Source organism: Sardina pilchardus, unplaced genomic scaffold, assembly GCF_963854185.1.
Source record: "Sardina pilchardus unplaced genomic scaffold, fSarPil1.1 HAP1_SCAFFOLD_94, whole genome shotgun sequence".
Lineage (NCBI taxonomy): Eukaryota > Metazoa > Chordata > Actinopteri > Clupeiformes > Clupeidae > Sardina > Sardina pilchardus.
The window spans coordinates 112,825-118,444 of record NW_026910930.1 but is presented as its reverse complement, the minus strand read 5'-3'; the positions used below and the strand labels follow the sequence as shown (position 1 = coordinate 118,444).

General features: G+C 44.0%; 1 long non-coding RNA gene across 1 annotated transcript; it reads right to left on the bottom strand.

Moving 5' to 3' along the window:
* Positions 1-1,685: 1,685 nt before the first annotated feature.
* On the bottom strand, positions 1,686-4,621 carry LOC134074816 (uncharacterized). Its single transcript, XR_009938006.1, has 3 exons — positions 4,558-4,621; positions 2,887-3,083; positions 1,686-2,552 (listed from the first exon to the last, which is right to left on the bottom strand). It is a non-coding gene; the product is annotated as an uncharacterized LOC134074816 (long non-coding RNA).
* Between the last annotated feature and the right edge of the window lie 999 nt (positions 4,622-5,620).

The window sequence follows — 5,620 nt, the reverse complement described above, 5'->3', positions numbered from 1 at the left end:
CTTGGTTTCAAGCTTCTAAGACCTTCCAATTTCAAGCTATGAAGGAAAAGTGAAGACACGTTTACTTTTCATATTTCATGACAGTTGGCTGAGACGGCCAAAACATGCGCTCGTGGAAACTTTTTTCAAAATCCACTTTGGGCTTGTAAGATGTTGTAAAGTGACTTTCTGTCACAATGCACTACATGCACCTCAACACCCAACTTCATGAACACCACATCAGAGTGAATGATGCGACTGAACCGCGTGCGCTGGAGCCACCAGTGAGCGGCCAGTAGCTCATTGAGGCCCTTTGTGTTGTATGCGCTTGGTTTCAAGCTTCTAAGACCTTCCAATTTCAAGCTATGAAGGAAAAGTGAAGACACGTTTACTTTTCATATTTCATGACAGTTGACTGAGACGGCCAAAACATGCGCTCGTGGAAACTTTTTTCAAAATCCACTTTGGGCTTGTAAGATGTTGTAAAGTGACTTTCTGTCACAATGCACTACATGCACCTCAACACCCAACTTCATGAACACCACATCAGAGTGAATGATGCGACTGAACCGCGTGCGCTGGAGCCACCAGTGAGCGGCCAGTAGCTCATTGAGGCCCTTTGTGTTGTATGCGCTTGGTTTCAAGCTTCTAAGACCTTCCAATTTCAAGCTATGAAGGAAAAGTGAAGACACGTTTACTTTTCATATTTCATGACAGTTGGCTGAGACGGCCAAAACATGCGCTCGTGGAAACTTTTTTCAAAATCCACTTTGGGCTTGTAAGATGTTGTAAAGTGACTTTCTGTCACAATGCAGTACATGCACCTCAACACCCAACTTCATGAACACCACATCAGAGTGAATGATGCGACTGAACCGCGTGCGCTGGAGCCACCAGTGAGCGGCCAGTAGCTCATTGAGGCCCTTTGTGTTGTATGCGCTTGGTTTCAAGCTTCTAAGACCTTCCAATTTCAAGCTATGAAGGAAAAGTGAAGACACGTTTACTTTTCATATTTCATGACAGTTGGCTGAGACGGCCAAAACATGCGCTCGTGGAAACTTTTTTCAAAATCCACTTTGGGCTTGTAAGATGTTGTAAAGTGACTTTCTGTCACAATGCAGTACATGCACCTCAACACCCAACTTCATGAACACCACATCAGAGTGAATGATGCGACTGAACCGCGTGCGCTGGAGCCACCAGTGAGCGGCCAGTAGCTCATTGAGGCCCTTTGTGTTGTATGCGCTTGGTTTCAAGCTTCTAAGACCTTCCAATTTCAAGCTATGAAGGAAAAGTGAAGACACGTTTACTTTTCATATTTCATGACAGTTGGCTGAGACGGCCAAAACATGCGCTCGTGGAAACTTTTTTCAAAATCCACTTTGGGCTTGTAAGATGTTGTAAAGTGACTTTCTGTCACAATGCACTACATGCACCTCAACACCCAACTTCATGAACACCACATCAGAGTGAATGATGCGACTGAACCGCGTGCGCTGGAGCCACCAGTGAGCGGCCAGTAGCTCATTGAGGCCCTTTGTGTTGTATGCGCTTGGTTTCAAGCTTCTAAGACCTTCCAATTTCAAGCTATGAAGGAAAAGTGAAGACACGTTTACTTTTCATATTTCATGACAGTTGGCTGAGACGGTGTGGTGTTTTTTCCATTTACTATTGTTTAAATAATACATAGTGGTAAGATACATTAATAACCTTTAATGCCATATACTCATAAGAAAAGGATCAACATGAAACAACATGAAACAACATGTATAGGCATGTACGGACATGTGCTGGATCAGAGTGAAATAGGGGAAAGGGGACTTTCCACTCAAGCAGGAGTGAGGGCAATGTGCCAGCTGGTTGAAAGGGTAAAACAGATGCAAACTGGAAAACTGGAAAGAACCAGAAAACCCAAACTATAGCAAAAGAGCACAAACAACCATGACTCAACATAGTGACCTAATGAGAGGTGTGCTCGTATTCTTTAAAAATGGAGGAGGGTGAAACTTCCACCATTATGATTGGATCCTCTTGCTCCTCCGCCTTTCTGATTGGCTAAAACACGATCTGGTGACGTCTCAGAAGGAGGCGCTTCTGAACAGAATAAAAGGGGGAGCAGAGCAGCCAGAACTTCAGATCGATCTCGTCGAGGTACCAGCTGGTAGCGCCGCCTTCACTCTATTGCTTGGTAGTGCAGTTCAGACATTGTTTGGATTGTAATATCATTGTGATACAGTGAATAAAGATCTTCAGTGTTGGGAAGTCTCTGTCTACGTGGTCTTCTTCGGATGCTTGGTCCAGAGTGATAATTGGTTTCTTTACTAGAGTTAATTGGTTCCAGAGTGCTAATTGTTGAGAAGTCCAGGAGCGTGGAATTTTCCACCACAGATCTGGAGGTTCCTACCGAGATTTGAGGAAAGACAACCAGGAGAGCAGTTCCGCCCCGGGTGAAGCAGGTTCCGGCAGTTCAGTTCTCCAACGGGCCCAAGGTAAGCAGTTTTTGCTTATATTTAGGGAGAACTGTACTGTTGGGGCTGGTGGGTAGCCTGGGACGGGTTGTCTCACCTAACACTCTGCAAAGAATAGTGAAGATACAAAGACAGAGATTGGGTTATACTGTTGATCTCAAAAGCGTTTGCGTTTATGAGTATATGGTATTTCCTCTGTGCGACAGAGAAGACAGATAGTGAGGAAACTAGTCTGTAAAGTGTGCGACACTTATGGTGGTTTTGTGTGATAGCTGAATGTAAATACAGCTGCATATTAAAAGGTGTTAACTCTGTGCGACAGAGAAAACGGGAAGTGCGACTAAACCGTGAAAAATAGCTGCGAGCTATACAAGAGGCATGAACATAATATTTTTTATTCTAAACTGTTTGATAATTGGGTAAAATACTGAGTGCATACCATCTTTGCTTGTTTCTGTTGTGGGGCGTGGGCCCATGTAGATGCCAGAGTGCACACACACACTGAGGATTGTGGAAAGCTTGGGAAACCAGCGAGAGGTCTACATAGAGGAACTGGGAAAAAAGTGCACATCCATAGAAGCAGCAGTGGGAGCAGTGGTCCAATCGCTACAGACATCACACGCATTAGATGTAAACCTGTTGATAGAAATATTAACGTTCAATCAAGGGGCTTTCTGGGAAGCAGAAGGTGATCCATTTACTAGACAGGAGTGTCCCCATGTTCAAATAAAAGAGCCACCCCCAAAGATCTACTTTAAAAGAACCACAGGAGAAAAGGGAGAGGAGCAGTGGAAGTGTGGGTTTAGTCAGGATCCAGGGTGGATAGAGATAGGAGGGGAGACAGAAGCATCAGACTTAGCAGACCCGGTGACAGACAGTGAAAACAGAGAGGAACAAGAGTCAGAGTCTGAGGCGGAAGAGGAAGAGATAGTTCAGTCTTCAGACGTAGGCTGCAGCTGGAATAGCAGTCACAACTCTGGGTACGAGAGGAAAGGACAGTCCCCAGATACTTATAGCCCCTATTCAGAAAAGATCTACTCCCCAAAGACCCCAGATTTTGAGCAGGAACGCGAGGACGAGTTAGAACAACACCCCTATAGACCCCCAGAGCCAGAAGACTACTCCCCAACTGTCCCAGACGACCGAGAGAGAGAGAGGTCCTTGTGGACGGAGTGGCGTTCTAGTGAGTGGCGACGGCCAGACCCAAGAACATCCCGCCCATTGCCAAGGTGTATAGAGAAGGTGTTAGAAATAACAATTTGTCAGCCACACCAAGGGGGATTTCAGGTTGACACGATAGTAGTGGAGAAAAGTGGAACAATCTCGTCCAAACTCCTTACAGGTGCGGAGCCATTAGTAGTGCAGGAGGTGATCCAACACGCCTCTCAGTTTGTGGGATACAAGTTCCAACCTGTAGTTGAGCAACTGTTCAGACTGCAGCCTGAGAGCAGAAAGCGTGGGAGGAGAGTTAGAGCAGAACAGGGAAAGAGAGCCAGAAAGTGGTGGGCCTGATAAGACCTTACAGGTGCTTTGCAAAATAAGTTGTAATACAGCCGCTTTGCTGAATAAAGTATATAATCAATAAGCTGTTGGCTTGAATAAAATAATAAATACGACATTTTTGAAAATAATTGCTGAATGTTAAAACTGCAAAATAAAATAAAGAAGTAAAGAAAAATCAGAGCCTTAGTCTGAAGGTTATTAAAAGCAGACACAGAAAACAGGAAGTGAGCTGGCTGACTACCCAGAGAAAGGGAGAAGTGGCCCCCTTCCTCTTTACTCGCATACAGTCCAAAGAAACACATAGCTTGGAACAAAAGAAACATATATAAAGGCATTTATAAATATATATGAAGGCATTTATAAATACTGGGAGTGTAGAAATACAAGTTAAGGCAAAAACCATCACCGTCACTGAAAAAACAACTGAAAAGGGTAGCAAGTACCTCGTGGAAGTGAAGGATCGAGACACAGGCACAGATTTCAACATAAATTTTAAAACATACGAAGGGGTTAAGGCCTACATTGAACTGGAAAAGGGCAGTCAGGACGACACAGAAGAAACAGCTAGACCACTAACGTTGCCTGTAAAAAAAAAACTAGGACTTACCTCAGATTAGGAAAACAAGGAAATAGAGACAAAAAGGAAATACGTCCACAAAGCACCAGGAGTCTCACACACATACAGAATAAAAGACACGGCCAAAGCGGGGGAAAAGGGGAACTACACGCCCACACACCCCTTAGGCGACATAAAATAAGGACAGAAGGACATCTAGTGGACAAAGAAAGAAAAACACAACCAAGATAACAAAAACAACCAAAATATAATTGTGGAACTATAATACATGGACCTGAGTGATAAGTGGTCCATAGTATTCGCCCGACTACCAGGAGGAAAGTGGCAATTGATGATAGGGAATAGCGCAGATATTTGTTGCGAGATACATGTGTGCAACAGTTACGCAGAACTTACACAGATAGTAGCACGGCTGGTAGAGAGAGCCTATATCTTTGAATCAGGAGTGTGTATGGACATAGTGAAACAATACTAAATAAAACTAAAAAAGGTAAAACATAAAGAATAAACAAATAAATAAAATAACATAATCAGAAGCAACATAAGATAAATATAGGAAGCGTATGGCAGAAAGCGAACAAAGAAGGGAGTGGACATTAAAAATTACTCAGGGAACAGGGACGAGGTGGAGATTACACGCCACAAACGAAAAAGGGGAACACTTTGCAGGAGGAAGAGTGTCACTTCCTGCTCACTGTCAGAGTTGGAGCTACCTGATAGACGCCGTCCTATACACAGTAGGAGACCTGTACCCAGATTGGGCCTGCTTTGAAGAGCCTGAAGAGCAAGACAGCTCAGAAGAGGAAGAGGCGCGCTACGAGAGCTTCGCCGAGCAGCTACGAAGAAATAAAGTAGAAGAAGAACACCACCAGGCTGAGCTAGAAGAGGATAAAAAAAACATTTGCTGCAAGTACAAGGCTGACAGTGTCGCCCAGAGAGAGAGACACAACCATATGCGCATAGTGGAGGAGGAGTATTACAAACTACATCACGAAATATACCAGAAGGAATACGAAGAAGAAAGGAAATTAGATCTCCTATATAAAGATATTAACACTGCCCTAGAACGATACCACAAAGGAGAAACAGACCC